General features: G+C 42.6%; 1 protein-coding gene across 4 annotated transcripts in view; it reads right to left on the reverse strand.

Moving 5' to 3' along the window:
- Positions 1–17,655, reverse strand: part of LOC109866207 (nuclear receptor coactivator 1) — a 95,590-nt gene that overhangs the window by 40,329 nt on the left and 37,606 nt on the right. Inside the window, exons 1-2 of one of the 4 annotated variants that reach the window (XM_031800215.1) lie at positions 6,429–8,673; positions 6,067–6,257 (exon numbers count right to left, since the gene is read on the reverse strand). The exons of 2 other annotated variants lie outside the window; for them this stretch is intronic. The gene's annotated coding sequence lies outside the window, so the exon portion shown is untranslated. Of the gene's footprint in view, positions 1–6,066; positions 6,258–6,428; positions 8,674–17,655 lie in introns of those variants that run through there. One more of the 4 variants, XM_031800213.1, reaches the window with a different exon arrangement.

A 17,655-nucleotide genomic window follows, 5' to 3' on the forward strand; every position in this document is an offset into this window, starting at 1 on the left:
GAACAGTAATCACAGAACAACTTGGGCAACCCAGCTTCAACTTGATACATAAGCAAAGTAACTGGGAAATAAAATAAATCGCTATACTATACCTTGAGTTGAGTGGAATCTACTTACTAAAGTTAGTGAACTAGCTAGATAGCTAATTACTTATTAACCAGCAATGTAAATCTGTAAACAAGAGAAGCAAATGGCCATCTCTAGCTAAGTAACACCATAGTCCACCCCTAGCTAATTGTTTGTCTTCACCATTCCACAAAGTGTCTGGTATGTGTTTGTTTGATGAGGGAGGTAACCCCAATGTATCAAATAATAGGTGGAGTATGGGCATAACATGGTTGTGATCTAACAAGTTCATTCATTATACACTATGTCCTGGCCATAATTGAATATACAGTAGCGAAATATAATGACTCCATTGTTGGGAATGACATGTGGGTACGCACGTAACAAGGGACCATTAGTAATGTACTGGGGTGGGGGAGTTGTCCAAAATATGGTAGGGTTGTCCAACTTTATTTTTGTTGCTTTGGGGAGGACAGGTTTTTTGTTTTATTGGGCACAGGGGAGGGTAGTGTTTTCCCCCTGGTTTACATCTGCTATTTTGCAGGTTTTACGATATAATTTCTTCCATCCTAGCCACATTTCCTCATATGTTTGCAGCTGCCTCCCCTATCAAGATGTTCTGGTACTTCCCATATGCAACACGCTTTTCCATGCGCTAACTTTGACTATCCCACAGGTCAATGAAGTCTACCAGTCTGTCTATCCCGCCCTCTATCCACCATTCATAGTGACAACAGTAGTAGGCGGATCGTTTGTCCAGATCTGCAATAGGCTAACTAGCGATCATACCACACATAAAATCATTCAAAGCTGGATCGATTTTCAATATGAATCCACAAGAACAAAAAAGAATAGCTGATAGGCAGCGGAGGCCAGGTGCATCAATGCACATGAAAGAACAGCGAAGGCATGAGGCTCCCCTATTGATCTTGTTTAGGGACAACACAATTATCCTACCTAGACTACCCTACACCACCACAATGCAATGAATAATTGCATTATTGTTTTCAAGTGAATACACAACATGTTATTGTGATTCGAATGTTTCGTTCCATTTGGATGAGTTGTGGGTCTACTCTACAGTTTATAAGGTCTAGAAAGGCACAGTCTTATTGTGGTAACATGATGATCGATGCATGGCTGCTGTTTGACAAATAAAAATGATCTCATACTTGTGTCCATAATAATCTCATAGGCTCTACCCGCATTGTATCTGTGAGCTGTTGGCTAGAGCTCACATGCCAATATCAGAGGGCACATTCGCTATACCTACATTACATTTTTTTGGAACAACACCATCAGTAGGCCAAGAATTGAACATGTGATGGAAACCCATTTCCCTTGTATTTTTTATTTGGAACTTGGGAATTTAACCGCAAAAGTCATTTTTATGTGCAACAAGAACATTTGATGGAAACACAACTGCGCATATTGTTTTGATGCAGATTTTAGAATAAAGAAAAGTGATACGATCAAGAGCAGTGTGCGGGTTTCTTATTTTTCAGAATAATCACATGAAAATCTGTCCCAAGTTCGATGGAAACCTAGCTATAGACAGCCTACAGACTCTGGCAAGTGCACATTTGAACACATTTGTATATACCGGCACTGTTGAGTAGAACAAACTACCATACCAACCATAACCACTTTTGAAAGAATGTCAAAAGCTGGCTAATGTGTGAACAGTAGAACCTTTTCTTGTCTTTTCTTATCTCTGTATGTATGTATGTATGTGTGTTTACATAAATAATAGGGACCACAATGTAAATAAAAAATATCTAAATATTTGAAAAATATCTGCACTGTAGGTATATACAGTGCATTCGGAAATTGTTCAGACCCCTAGACCTTTTCTACATTACAGCATTATTCTAAAATGTATTAGATTGTTTTCCCCCTCATCAATCTACACACAATACCCCATAATGACAAAAGCAAAAACAGTTTTTTTTTTACATTTTTGCAAATGTACAACAAACAATAAAATATCACAATTACATTATTCAGACCCTTTCCTCAATACTGTGTTGAAGCACCTTTGGCAGCGATTACAGACTCAAGTCTTCTTGGGTATGACGCTACACGCTTGGTACACCTGTATTTGGGGAGTTTCTCCCATTCTTCTCTGCAGATCCTCTCAAGCTGTCGGGTTGGATGGGGAGTGTTGCTGCAAAGCTATTTTCTGAACTCTCCAGAGATGTTCGATCGGGTTCAAGTCCGGGCTCTGGCTGGGCCACTCAAGGACATTGAGACTTGTCCCGAAGCCACTCCTGCATTGTCTTGGCTGTGTGCTTAGGGTTGTTTTCCTGTTGGAAGGTGAACCTTCGCCCCAGTCTGAGGTCCTGAGTGCTCTGGAGCAAGTTATCAAAGATCTCTCTGTACTTTGCTCCATTCATCTCTCCCTCGATCCTGACTAGTCTCCCAGTCCCTGCCACTGAAAAACATCCCTACCGCATGCTGCCACCACCATGCTTCACCGTAGGTTTTCTCCAGATGTGACGCTTTGCATTCAGGCCAAAGAGTTCAACTTGGTTTCATCAGACCAGAAAAATTTGTTTTTCATGGTCTGAGAGTCCTTTAGGTGCCTTTTGGCAAACTCCAAGTGGCTGTCATGTGCCTTTTACTGAGGAGTGGCTTCCGTCTGGCCACTCTACCAAAAAAGGCCTGATTGGTGGAGTGCTTCAGAAACGGTTGTCCTTCTGGAAGGTTCTTTCATCTCAGAGGAACTCTGGTGCTCTGTCAGAGTGACCATCGGGTTCTTGGTCACCTCCCTGACCAAGGCCCTTCTCTCCCGATTGCTCAGTATTGACAGGTCGGCCAGCTCTAGGAAGAGTCTTCTTCAATTTAAGAATGATGGAGGCCACTGTGTTCTTCGGGACCTTTAATACTGCAGAAATATTTTGGTAGACTTCCCCAGATCTGTGCCGAGAAACAATCCTGACTTGGAGCTCTACGGACAATTCCTTCGACCTCATGGCTTGGTTTTTGCTGACATGCACTGTCAACCTTATGTAGACAGGAGTGTGTTTTTCAAAATCATGTCCAATCATTGAATTTATTGCAGGTGGACTCCAATCAAGTTGCAGAAACATCTCAAGGATGATCAATGGAAGCAGGATGCACCGGAGCTCAATTTCGAGTCTCATAGCAAAGGGTCTGAATGCTTATTTAAATAAGGTATTTGTTTATTGTTAGTACATTTCAAAATGGTCTAAAAACCTGTTTTCGCTTTGTCATTATGGGGTATTGTGTGTAGATTTGATTTAAAAAAAATCTATTTTAGAATAAGGCTGTAACGTAACAAAATGTGGAAAAAGGGAAGGGGCCAGAAGAGGACTGGCCACCCCACATAGCCTGGTTCCTCTCTAGGTTTCTTCCTAGGTTTTGGCCTTTCTAGGGAGTTTTTCCTAGCCACCGTGCTTCTACACCTGCATTGCTTGCTGTTTGGGGTTTTAGGCTGGGTTTCTGTACAGCACTTTGAGATATCAGCTGATGTACGAAGGGCTATATAAATAAATTTGATTTGAAGGGGTCTGAATACTTTCGAATGAAACCGTGCAGCAGCCATTTGATGAATGGAAAGAGGCATCGGTTCCAAAACACCAAAAGTTGAATGACATTTAGATATTGTCAAGCCAAGCCTTCGATATTGAGTAGGCCTACAAGGTAGGGAGGGATGTATTTTCTGTTTGTCAAGATTGACAGTCTATTTATTGTGGTGTTAAACTCAAACCATGATATTGAAGCGCCCGAAGTTGGTATGCCCTGTTCATTGGTTGCGTGGTGGTTTGGCACAGAAACCGGTTGGTGGAACATTCATTGTATATTTTATATATACACTGAACAAAAATATAAAACACAACATTTAAAGTGTTGGTCCCATGTTTTAAAAATAATAAAAGATCACAGAAATGTCCCATTCGCACAAAAAGCTTATTTCTCACATTTTGTGAACAAATTTGTTTACATCCCTGTCAGTGAGCATTTCTCCTTTGCCAAGATAATCCACCCACCTGACAGGTTTGGCATTTCAAGAAGCTGATTAAAACACAGTACACAGGGGCACCTTGTGCTGGGGACAATAAAAGGCCACTAAAATGTGTAGTTTTAGAAAAAAACACAATGCCACATAAGTCTCAAGTTGAAGGAGCGTCCAATTGGAATGTTGTCTGCAAGAATGTCCACCAGAGCTGTTGCCAGAAAACTGCAGACCAACTGCAGACCACAAACTGCAGCCCAGGACCTCCACATCCGCTGATGAAACGGAGAATTTCTGTCTGTAATAAAGCCCTTTTGTGGGGAAAAACTCATTCTGATTGGCTGGGCCTGACTCCCAACTGCATTCCATGTGAAATGCATAGATAAGGGCCTAATGAATTTATTTACATTGACTGATTTCCTTAAGTTAACTGTACCTCAGTATAATTGTTGCATTTTGTTTATATTTTTGTTCAGTATAATTATCACAATATATTATTATTTTTAAATCTGATTCTCCACCTAGCTGATTGTCTGCCTAATGGTAGTGTAGGTCGAATGAAACAGGCAGGGAGAATGAGCTTGTAGCCCTGAGTAGTTGAAGAGGCAAAGTCGATATCCAAGTTTAAAAACACAGGGTCACTACAGTTATTTGTGGACATAAATAATCATTTTCAACAAGACAAATTACAGTACAAGGGGAGGGTTGGGAGAAATATTGTTTTTACATCAACAATATGCATTCACCAAACATTTAACTGAGGTAGTAAATGTCTGATTGGGAACTACCATTGTCTATCAAATTACAGTGTCAAATTATTTAAAATCGGCATTGGAAGTTGTATTGAATACAGGCAGTAATACAGGAGTCAAATCTCATAGGGAGTCTCATCAGATCAGATGTTATCAGCAAGCCAGAGCCACCTGTGGAAAGGAGCACAAGTAGAACAGTGCCTTCAGAAAGTACTCACACCTCTTGACATTTTCCACATTTTGTTATGTTACAGCTTGAATTTAAAATGGGTTAAACGTAGATTTTGTGTCACTGGTCTACACACAATAATGTCAAAGTGGAATTATGTTTAGACATTTTTACATATAAAACACATAAAGCGGAAATGTCGAGTCAAAAAGTATTCAACCCCTTTGTTATGGCAAGCCAAAATAACTTCTGGAGTAAAAATGTGCTTAACAAGTCAGATAATAAGCTGCATGGACTAACTCTGTGTAATAATGGTGTTTAACATGATTTAATGCCTACCCCATCTCTGTACACCACACCAACTGTTTGATTATCTAGAAGGTCCCTCAGTTGAGCATGGAATTTCCAGCACACACGTAACGACAAAGACCAGGGAGGTTTTCCAATGCCTCGCAAAGAAGGGCACCTATTGGTAGATGGGTAAAATGGTGATTCTAACATGTATTAACTTAGGGAGGTTGAATAGTTCTCATTAAAATATATTAGGGTTAATAAATAAAAAAGTTAGAGACTTTCTTCCCCTTTGACAGAGTATTTTGTATAGATCGTTGACGAAAAAAATACAATTAAATCCATTTTATTCCCACAGTGTAACAACAAAATCTGGAATAAGTCAAAGGGTGCGAATACTTTATGAAGGCACTGTACGTACAAACAGATAAATGTATCATTCAACATAAGATTGCACCTAAAACTAACTTCACTTCCTCTCTACTCACATCCTTCTCAAAACCCCATTGGAGAACTGAGGAGAGAAACCTTGGGTCCTCTCCTCCAATGGGGTTTTAGAAAGAGGCACTGAAATAGGAAGCAAGGAATCGAGGAAATATAAAATTGTCACAGAGCTGTTGCATGTGTCTCGATATGGAATGGCAGATGTGGGACTATGTGGGACTGCGCAGAGGTGTACAATCAGTACCATTTGTCAGTATTATTGAGCCATAAGAAACCTTTAGACTTTGTGTTAATTAAAACATAAATTAGTATTTTTAAGGATGTTTAAGCAGTCATACATGACTGTTGGGAGTGCGGTACCATACCTTTAGCTTCCTGGTGCAGCAGAACTGACACGCTAGATATGAAGTTGCAGCAGATGTCTGTTGACCACACTCGGGATGTTCTCCAGACAGCGGTAACGCTGGAACGTGTCCCAGGAACTGTTGGTGGTCAGGTCACCTACCCCAGAACCAGTGAAGATCTCCAGGTTCTTACAGTAGGGCATCAGCACAATCTATAGAGAAGACAGTAAGATGCAGAAGATGGAATTAGATTTTGTATGGAGTCGAAAGCGCTGAATCCCAACATAAAATCCTTGTAGCGTGAATTTTTATGCAAGTTACACCAATGCATGATTTATGCAAGAGTCTCAGTTGCATCTAGATGTGCGTGTGGGGTAGCTAACCGAGTTAATGTGTGTGTATGGGGACTGCGGGGCAAGCTCAGACTAACAGTAGTCCATCCCTGCCTCGAAAAAACTGGTCCGGGGAGCACCAAATATCTGAGGAGACAAGAGAGAGGGATGTCACAAAACATGACACTGAATCACACACAAGAACAAAAACACAGGCATGTAATACAGGGTGTATACAGACTCAGAGTAGACTCAAATACATATGTATCTCCTACACTAAACACACACTCACATATATAGAGTGGAGAGCCAAGGTACTTGGAATAGAGTGGACTCCTGTACCTTCTATCTTTGTCACCGAAGCAGAGAACAACTTCCCCACCACATAGTGACAGTGGGCCTGCATGGAGAGAGGGATAGAGAGAGATTGTTAAAAACTGCCAGTGTAAAAGTTATCAGAAGTGTATTTCAAAGACTCTCAAAGTATGCAGTTAGTGGTTTATAATATTGCCTATTTATTTCAGAGTTTGATCTTGCCTCCCACTCACCCCATCTTAATCACCTCTACCCTAGGAAGGGCCTTCCCTGTCTGTTCTCACCACTCACTCACAGTCTGGCTGGTCTTCCAAGTCCTCCTTCTCTAGCAACCCCTCGTTAACTTAGTTAGCTAGCTACAATTACAGTTAGCTACAGTTAGCTAGCTACAAAAGCTTTAGCTTCCTAGCTAGCTGGCGCTGATCTAGCTTGCCTAATCAATAGCCTGCTTTAACATCAGAAAACCAAATAACTACCTACTTCAATTGAAATACTGAAATCCTAGTTGATTAGTTGGCTGGTTAGGTTATAGAGCTTACCTTTTTATTGTCAGCCATCGTCCTTACACCACCATCACCTTGCCTTCAGTCTGAGAGAAGTTGCCAACAACTGGATGTATACGGTTTCAGGGATACAGCAAATACAATCTAGCTTCATTTTCTGCTGAAACCCGTACGTGGGAACTACACTCAGGTGTTCTTTTTTTTTTACGCCTGCTACATTAGGTTACATTGCCTTTCAACGTCAACATCTGGTTTACACTAGATAACACAGCTTTACTGTACAGTAAAAATTCCTGAAAAACAAATGTGCTTTTTGGTCTTAACTTTAAAGTTATGGTTAGGCATAAGGTTAGCAGTGTGGTTAAGTTTAAAATCATATTTTAAGAAGCTAAATTGTAGAAATAGGCTGGGTTTAGCCATAATAAGTATAACTTTGTGGCTGTGTTTAACTAGTGACAACCATGTTCATTGGCTAGAATTTTCACCTCTAATAAAACGATAGTAAGATTGCAGATGCGAGAGCAAGATGTTTAAGTATCTCTGCAAAAAAATTATGAATAATCTCTACTCTCAAATTAATATTTTGCATGCGGCAATGATGTTCTGCTTACTTAAAGTCACACTTGCAACTCAAGCTTAATTTGCGCGACCCCGCTGCCTGTGCACTCGCGGGACCCATCCTCTGCTTGCCCCGACCACATTCTTCACTCTCCACTGGTCTGTGCATTCGCATCACTCCTCTCCGTTCACGGCACCCATTCCAAGCAGTGTTATCAGTAGTGGGGCTGTGCTGGGGAGGGGTTTGACGGGGATGAGGTGAGGGTCACAGGCATGTTACTGTAGGGGAGGCAGACAGCACCACAGATCAAAGATTAAGACTGGTTAAATTAGAGGCCTTTCCCCTGCAGATTTGTGGCGCTGGAATTCACAGCCATTCATCACAGCAGTTGATCAAAAAGAGACAAAAAGTCCCCTCATATTTGTGCGTCACACTAAGTCATCTGACTGGAATTGGTAAAGGGTCATGGAGTTTGTTATGGGTTTCCATAATGCCCAAATATAGCCCAAAGTGGTGTAAAGGCTGATTTTGCTTTTGAGGCTATAGTTTTTCCCCCCTTGGTTGGCTATTCTTTGGCCTCCTCTGTGCTCCACAAGCGATGCGATGTCTAACTGTGGTTCAGCATTGATTGTTGATTGTGTTTGTTTGCAGCTATATTTAGTTGGAAGTTTACATACACCTTAGCCAAATACATTTAACCTCAGTTTTTCACAATTCCTGACATTTAATCCTAGTAAAAATTCCCTGTCTTAGGTCAGTTAGGATCACCACTTTATTTTAAGAATGTGAAATGTCAGAATAATAGTAGAGAGAATGATTTATTTCAGCTGTTATTTCTTTCATCACATTCACAGTGGGTCAGAAGTTTACATGTACCAAATACTAATTGAGTGTAATTGCCTTTAAGTTGGGTGAATTTTGGCCCATTCCTCCTGACAGAGCTGGTGTAACAGTCAGGTTTGTATGCCTCCTTGCTCAAACACACTTTTTCAGTTCCGCCCACATATTTTCTATGGGATTGAGGTCGGGGATTTATAATGTCCACTCCAATACCTTGACTTTGTTGTCCTTACACCATTTTGCCACAACTTTGGAAGGATGCTTGGGGTCATAGTCCATTTGGAAGACCCATTTGCGACCAAGCTTTCACTTCCTGACTGATGTCTTGAGATGTTACTTCAATAAATCCACATAATATTCCTGCCTCAGGATGCCAGCTATTTTGGGAAGTGCACCAGCAAAGCACCCCCACAACATGATGCTAACACCCCTGTGTTTCACAGTTGGGATGGTGTTCTTCAGCTTGCAAGCCTCCCCTTTTTTCCTCCAAACACAACGTTGGTCATTATGGCCAAATAGTTCTATTTTTGTTTCATCAGACCAGAGGACCTTTCTCCAAAAAGTATGATCTTTGTCCCCATGTGCAGTTGCAAACCGTAGTCTGGCTTTATGGTGGTTTTGTATCAGTGGCTTCTTCCTTGCTGAGCGGCCTTTCGGGTTATGTCGATATAGGACTTGTTTTACTGTGGATATAGATACTTCTTTTGCCGTTTCCTCCAGCATCTTCACAAGGTCCTTTGCTACTTCCGCGACGCATATAAGGCCCTGCCCCGCCCTCCTTCCGGAAAAGCTGACCACGACTCCATTTTGTTGATCCCTGCCTACAGACAGAAACTAAAACAAGAAGCTCCCGCGCTGAGGTCTGTTCAACGCTGGTCTGACCAATCTGATTCCACACTCCAAGACTGCTTCCAGCACGTGGACTGGGATATGTTTCGTATTGCGTCAGACAACAACATTGACGAATACGCTGATTCAACGAACGCGAGTTCATTAGAACGTGCGTTGAATATGTCGTTCCCATAGCAACGATTAAAACATTCCCAAACCAGAAACCGTGGATTGATGGCAGCATTCGCGTGAAACTGAAAGCCCGAACCACTGCTTTTAAATCATTTTTTTAAACCTTTTTTTAACCAGGCAAGTCAGTTAAGAACAAATTCTTATTTTCAATGACGGCCTAGGAACAGTGGGTTAACTGCCTGTTCAGGGGCAGAACGACAGATTTGTACCTTGTCAGCTCGGGGGTTTGAACTTGCAACCTTCCGGTTACTAGTCCAACGCTCTAACCACTAGGCTACCCTGCCACCCCAAATCTCAATTCAACGGCTCAGACACAAGAGGTATGTGGCAGGGTCTACAGTCAATCACGGATTACAAAAAGAAAACCAGCCCCATCACGGAGCAGGATGTCTTGCTCCCAGGCAGACTAAATAACTTTTTTGCCCACTTTGAGGACAATACAGTGCCACTGACACGGCCCGCAACTAAAACATGCGGACTCTCCTTCACTGCAGCCGACGTGAGGAAAACATTTAAACGTGTCAACCCTCGCAAGGCTGCAGGCCCAGACGGCATCCCCAGCCACGCCCTCAGAGCATGCGCAGACCAGCTCGCTGGTGTGTTTACGGACATATTCAATCAATCCCTATCCCAGTCTGTTGTTCCCACATGCTTCAAGAGAGCCACCATTGTTCCTGTTCCCAAGAAAGCTAAGGTAACTGAGCTAAACGACTACCGCCCCGTAGCGCTCACTTCCATCATCATGAAGTGCTTTGAGAGACTAGTCAAGGACCATATCACCTCCACCCTACCTGACACCCTAGACCCACTCCAATTTGCTTACCGCCCAAATAGGTCCACAGACGATGCAATCTCAACCACACTGCCCTAACCCATCTGGACAAGAGGAATACCTATGTGAGAATACTGTTCATCGACTACAGCTCGGCATTTAACACCATAGTGCCCTCCAAGCTCGTCATCAAGCTCGAGACCCTGGGTCTCGACCCCGCCCTCTGCAACTGGGTACTGGACTTCCTGACGGGCCGCCCCCAGGTGGTGAGGGTAGGCAACAAAATGTCCACCCCGCTGATCCTCAACACTGGGGCCCCACAAGGGTGCGTTCTGAGCCCTCTCCTGTACTCCCTGTTCACCCACGACTGCGTGGCCACGCACGCCTCCAACTCAATCATCAAGTTTGCGGACGACACAACAGTGGTAGGCTTGATTACCAACAACGACGAGACGGCCTACAGGGAGGAGGTGAGGGCCCTCGGAGTGTGGTGTCAGGAAAATAACCTCACACTTAACATCAACAAAACTAAGGAGATGATTGTGGAATTCAGGAAACAGCAGAGGGAACACCCCCCTATCCACATTGATGGAACAGTAGTGGAGAGGGTAGTAAGTTAAGTTCCTCGGCTTACACATCACAGACAAACTGAATTGGTCCACCCACACAGACAGCATCGTGAAGAAGGCGCAGCAGGGACTCTTCAACCTCAGGAGGCTGAAGAAATTCGGCTGGTCACCAAAAGCACTCACAAACTTCTACAGATGCACAATCAAGAGCATCCTGTCGGGCTGTATCACCGCCTGGTACGGCAACTGCTCCGCCCACAAACGTAAGGCTATCCAGAGGGTAGTGAGGTCTGCACAACGCATCACCGGGGGCAAACTACCTGCCCTCCAGGACACCTACACCACCCGATGTCACAGGAAGGCCATAAAGATCATCAAGGACAACAACCACACGAGCCACTGCCTGTTCACCCCGCTATCATCCAGAAGGCGAGGTCAGTACAGGTGCATCAAAGCTGGGACCGAGAGACTGAAAAACAGCTTCTATCTCAAGGCCATCAGACTGTTAAACAGCCACCACTAACATTGAGTGGCTGCTGCCAACACACTGACTCAACTCCAGCCACTTTAATAATGGGAATTGATGGGAAATGATGTAAAATATATCACTAGCCACTTTAAACAATGCTACCTAATATAATGTTTACATAATCTACATTATTCATCTCATATGTATATGTACAGTGCCATGCGAAAGTATTCGGCCCCCTTGAACTTTGTGACCTTTTGCCACATTTCAGGCTTCAAACATAAAGATATAAAACTGTATTTTTTTGTGAAGAATCAACAACAAGTGGGACACAATCATGAAGTGGAACGACATTTATTGGATATTTCAAACTTTTTTAACAAATCAAAAACTGAAAAATTGGGCGTGCAAAATTATTCAGCCCCCTTAAGTTAATACTTTGTAGCGCCACCTTTTGCTGTGATTACAGCTGTAAGTCGCTTGGGGTATGTCTCTATCAGTTTTGCATATCGAGAGATTGACATTTTTTCCCATTCCTCCTTGCAAAACAACTTGAGCTCAGTAAGGTTGGATGGAGAGCATTTGTGAACAGCAGTTTTCAGTTCTTTCCACAGATTCTCGTTTGGATTCAGGTCTGGACTTTGACTTGGCCATTCTAACACCTGGATATGTTTATTTTTGAACCATTCCATTGTAGATTTTGCTTTATGTTTTGGATCATTGTCTTGTTGGAAGACAAATCTCCGTCCCAGTCTCAGGTCTTTTGCAGACTCCATCAGGTTTTCTTCCAGAATGGTCCTGTATTTGGCTCCATCCATCTTCCCATCAATTTTAACCATCTTCCCTGTCCCTGCTGAAGAAAAGCAGGCCCAAACCATGATGCTGCCACCACCATGTTTGACAGTGGGGATGGTATGTTCAGGGTGATGAGCTGTGTTGCTTTTAATTGTTGCCAAAAAGTTCAATTTTGGTTTCATCTGACCAGAGCACCTTCTTCCACATGTTTGGTGTGTCTCCCAGGTGGCTTGTGGCAAACTTTAAACAACACTTTTTATGGATATCTTTAAGAAATGGCTTTCTTCTTGCCACTCTTCCATAAAGGCCAGATTTGTGCAATATACGACTGATTGTTGTCCTATGGACAGAGTCTCCCAACTCAGCTGTAGATCTCTGCAGTTCATCCAGAGTGATCATGGGCCTCTTGGCTGCATCTCTGATCAGTCTTCTCCTTGTATGAGCTGAAAGTTTAGAGGGACGGCCAGGTCTTGGTAGATTTGCAGTGGTCTGATACTCCTTCCATTTCAATATTATCGCTTGCACAGTGCTCCTTGGGATGTTTAAAGCTTGGGAAATCTTTTTGTATCCAAATCCGGCTTTAAACTTCTTCACAACAGTATCTCGGACCTGCCTGGTGTGTTCCTTGTTCTTCATGATGCTCTCTGCGCTTTTAACGGACCTCTGAGACTATCACAGTGCAGGTGCATTTATACGGAGACTTGATTACACACAGGTGGATTGTAATTTATCATCATTAGTCATTTAGGTCAACATTGGATCATTCAGAGATCCTCACTGAACTTCTGGAGAGAGTTTGCTGCACTGAAAGTAAAGGGGCTGAATAATTTTGCACGCCCAATTTTTCAGTTTTTGATTTGTTAAAAAAGTTTGAAATATCCAATAAATGTCGTTCCACTTCATGATTGTGTCCCACTTGTTGTTGATTCTTCACAAAAAAATACAGTTTTATATCTTTATGTTTGAAGCCTGAAATGTGGCAAAAGGTCGCAAAGTTCAAGGGGGCCGAATACTTTCGCAAGGCACTGTATATGTATATACTGTACTCTATATCATCTACTGCATCTTTATGTAATACATGTATCACTAGCCACTTTAACTATGCCACTTTGTTTACATACTCATCTCATATGTATATACTACACTCAATACCATCTACTGTATCTTGCCTATGCCGCTCTGTACCATCACTCACTCATATGTCTTTATGTACATATTCTTTATCCCCTTACACTTGTGTCTAAGGTAGTAGTTTTGGAATTGTTAGCTAGATTACTTGTTGGTTATTACTGCATTGTCGGAACTAGAAGCACAAGCATTTTGCTACACTCGCATTAACATATGCTAACCATGTGTATGTGACAAATAAAATTTGATTTGATTTGCTGTTGTTCTGGGATTGATTTGCACTTTTCACACCAAAGTATGTTCATCTCTAGGAGACAGAGCTTCCTGAGCAGTATGATGGCTGCGTGGTCCCATGGTGTTTATACTTGCTTACTATTGTTTGTACAGATGAACATGGTACCTTCAGGCATTTGGAAATTGCTCCCAAGGAGGAACCAGACTTGTCTCCACAATTGTTTTCTGAGGTCTTGGTTGATTTCTTTAGATTTAACCATGATGTCAAGCAAAGAGGCACTAAGTTTGAAGGAAGGCCACCACCAATTGACTCAAATTATGTCAATTAGCCAAACAGAAGCTTCTAAAGCCATGGCATTATTTTCTGGAATTTTCCAAGCTGTTTAAAGGCAGTCAACTTAGTGTATGTAAACTTCTGACCCACTGGAATTGTGACACAGTGAGTTATAAGTGAAATAATCTGTCCGTAAACAATTGTTGGAATAATTACTTGTGTCATGCACAAAGTAGATGTCCTAACCGACTTGCCAAAACTATAGTTTTCTAACAAGAAATTTGTGGAGTAGTTGAAAAACGAGTTTTAATGACTCCAACCTAAATGTATGTCAACTTCCAACTTCAACTGGATGTACTACATATGAAGACACTGTGGTCAATCTGTGGTCGACCGTGGTCAGATGCATGGTCGGTGGCTGTGTGTGATTGCCTCCGCACTGGCCCAACAGTGTCTGTGGTTGATCTGTGGAGCACAGCAGGATGATCTTTCTCTGTGTGCATCAGGTGTTGTCAGTGGCTAGCTGTAGCCATGGCAACAGGTCATGCTCAGGCGAGAGTCTTTCTGTGAGAGAAATCTACAGCTCATCAGACTGAGAGAAGAACACAGTGCTAAAACAACAGCATCATAAAGCATGTATCACACTTGTCCTACAGAATGGTCATCTGTACAATAGGTCTACATATGTACATTGCACACACATCTATATGTGTAACCGTTTTCCTTCCGTCCCCCTCCTCGCCCCTACCTGGGCTCGAAAACAGGGACCCTTTGAACACAACAACTGACACCCCCGAAGCATCGTTACCCATCGCTCCACAAAAGCCACGGTCCTTGCAGAGCAAGGGAAACAACTACTTCAAGGTCTCAGAGCGAGTGACGTCACCGATTGAAACGTTATTAGCGCGCACCCCGCTAACTAGCTAGCCATTTCACACCGGTTACATATGCACATACAGAATAAATTTGTTGGTATGACCAGTGTCCACAGCAGCCTGCACCTCTGGTGTAGTTCAGAGGGCTGCCTCCCTGATGGGGGGCAACTGACTGGCGTTATTCAGGTTCTCTCACGCCAACACTCGCCCCCGTGCTCCCACCCCCCCAGCTCACTCAGGCCTGATCTACAGGCACCAAAACAAGCCACTACTGTTACATAATCCTCACTAGTCTCATTTCCAGCATTTCACCTCGAATCAGAGCCTCCAACACAGGCCAAAATAGCAGCACATTACACTTCAACCCAGGCTGGAAAGGTGACACCTTATATACAGGCCAGAAAACATGTTACTCTAATCCAATTAACACAACCAAAACACCTCAGTACACAGGCCAAAATATCAGACACGCCAAAACAAGACTGCAGCTAACAGGCACAGGCCAAAACACTGGATGCACTTACACACACACACACACACACACACACACACACACACACAACAACAACATTGCATCTCACCCTCTTTCAAGATGGGGCTTTCCATATTAATGTATGAGACTGAAACAGACACTGATAGTGTGGTGCCAGTGGTCAATGAGATGATTCTGTGTTGTCAACTACCAAATGGTCACTGTGGTTGGTTGTCACACAGGGATCTGCTGAACTGAATGAACCAGACTCTCCAACACAAGCCCAGCTGAATATAGAATATTTTACATTGAAGACAAGCATGTTACAGAAACACCAGGAATCGAGACTGAAATTAGCATGTGATTTGCAGGCATCTATACTAAAGGTCAGTCCATTCCACTAACAGAGTCAGTACTACAAGTCGACCGATTAATCGGAATGGCCGATTAATTGGGGCCGATTTCAAGTTTTTATAACAATCGGTCATGATTTGGACACTGATTTGGCCGATTTTAAATACATTTTTTACACCTTTATTCAACTAGGCAAGTCAGTTAAGAACACATTCTTATTTTCAATGACGGACTAGGAACGGTGGGTTAACTGCCGTGTTCAGGGGCAGAACGACAGATTTTCACCTTGTCAGCTCAGGGGATCCAATCTTGCAACCTTACAGTTAACTAGTCCAACGCTCTAACCACCTGCCTTTCGTTGCACTCCACAAGGAGACGGAATGCCTGTTACGCGAATGCAGTAAGCCAAGGTAAGTTGCTAGCTAGCATTAAACATATCTTAGAAAAAACAATCAATCATAATCTCTAGTTAACTACACATGGTTGATGATATTACTAGTTTATACGAGATATATATATATAGAAAGAAAATCATACGCTTCGCATTTGTAAAACCAAAGTCTGATAGCAAGGTTCAGCTAGCTATTTTAGCAAGCAAGGAGTATGCGAGCATAGTCGCGCGCTTACGCCTAGCCAGGTTCTGCTAGGAGCAAACAGAACCTAGTCTGCAGTCGCCTTAATCAGCATGCCCTCTCAGCAAAAGTAAATAGCCTAAAGAGTGTCAGTGCCAATCAATTATCTGATCTGCCAACAAACGATGATTAGCACTACGAATACAATCACCCGGCCTAACACCTATATGGCCAATCATGAATCAACTCTGAAGTCATTTTAATTTTCACTTTCATGCCAGGTTCAGCTGTTCCAGCTCTGCACCTGAGAGTACAGACAGGGAACAGGTAGGTTATGAATACAGGTGCGGTCAGCAAAGCTGAATTTCACAGAACATTTTAGTGGCCCCCATTTTACCATGCAGCTGAGAGAAAATGTTGTTTTTTTAAATTATTTTTTTAATCCTGCGATTCTCAATATTCTGCCATGGATCGGAGGTAACATTTTGCATTTTTAAAGCGATTTTCCTGCAATTCTATGAATTTTCCATGGCTAATACGATCTTTAGTGCTGAATCAATATTTAGGAATTGTCAGTTTTCCCCCTTTATTTTGGTGATTGTTAGTTCTCAAATATTAATATATAGGTCCATTATCTTTTCTACATACTTTCTCTGGTTTAGTCATTTAAGTTTACACTGAAAGGGTTTTTACATCCCCAAAATGTAATTCTGACAAGAAAAAAATATACTATTGTAACCTTATAGATAATGTTAAGATTTGGATGGGATAATCTGATCCTAGATCTGTGGTTAGGGGCAACGATCTGCTCCCGTCCCCTCCAGCGTGATTAGTTATCTGGGACTGTGTTAGCTGCTGTCTGGGTCTAAAACAGGGGTAGGCAAACTACGACCGGATTCACTCTGGCCCGAGTAATAAAAAATAAAGGCTAGAATTATTATATTTTTTTACTTGTACCCCGTATTCATGATATCCAAATTGGTAGACGAAGGTCGAGAGCCAGGCGTCCCCCGAACACGACCCTGCCAAGTCGCACTGCTTCTTGACACACTGCTTGCTTAACCCGGAAGCCATCCACAACATAAGGGTGGTCGACATACCAGAAGAGCTGGAGGGCTGTAATCCTCTTTCCTGCAGGATGTTCTCGATGGAAAGACCTTTGACAGACCCCACGCCATTGACAGAGCACATCGACCTTTAGTTGCAAAACCACAACCCGACTGCCATTCCAGAGCCATGCAGGTCCACATGCATTACTTCCAGACCAATGAGAAAATTATTCGTCCCTCCTTCGAAAGAAGACAGCTGAACTACAATGGCACACGGATCCATAGACGACTCTGCAGACCTGGCAAGACGCAGAGCTGCATACAAAGATGTGAAATCCCACCTTCACAAGGCAGGAGTCAGATTTGGCCTGATACACCCGGCTAAACTGAGGATTACTTTCCAGGGAACTAGCCACATGTTTGACGACCCACAGTCTGCACTCACTTTCTAACATGGTAGTAGCTATAACTATAC

The sequence above is a fragment of the Oncorhynchus kisutch genome, linkage group LG21, assembly GCF_002021735.2.
Source record: "Oncorhynchus kisutch isolate 150728-3 linkage group LG21, Okis_V2, whole genome shotgun sequence".
NCBI classification, from domain to species: Eukaryota; Metazoa; Chordata; class Actinopteri; order Salmoniformes; family Salmonidae; genus Oncorhynchus; species Oncorhynchus kisutch.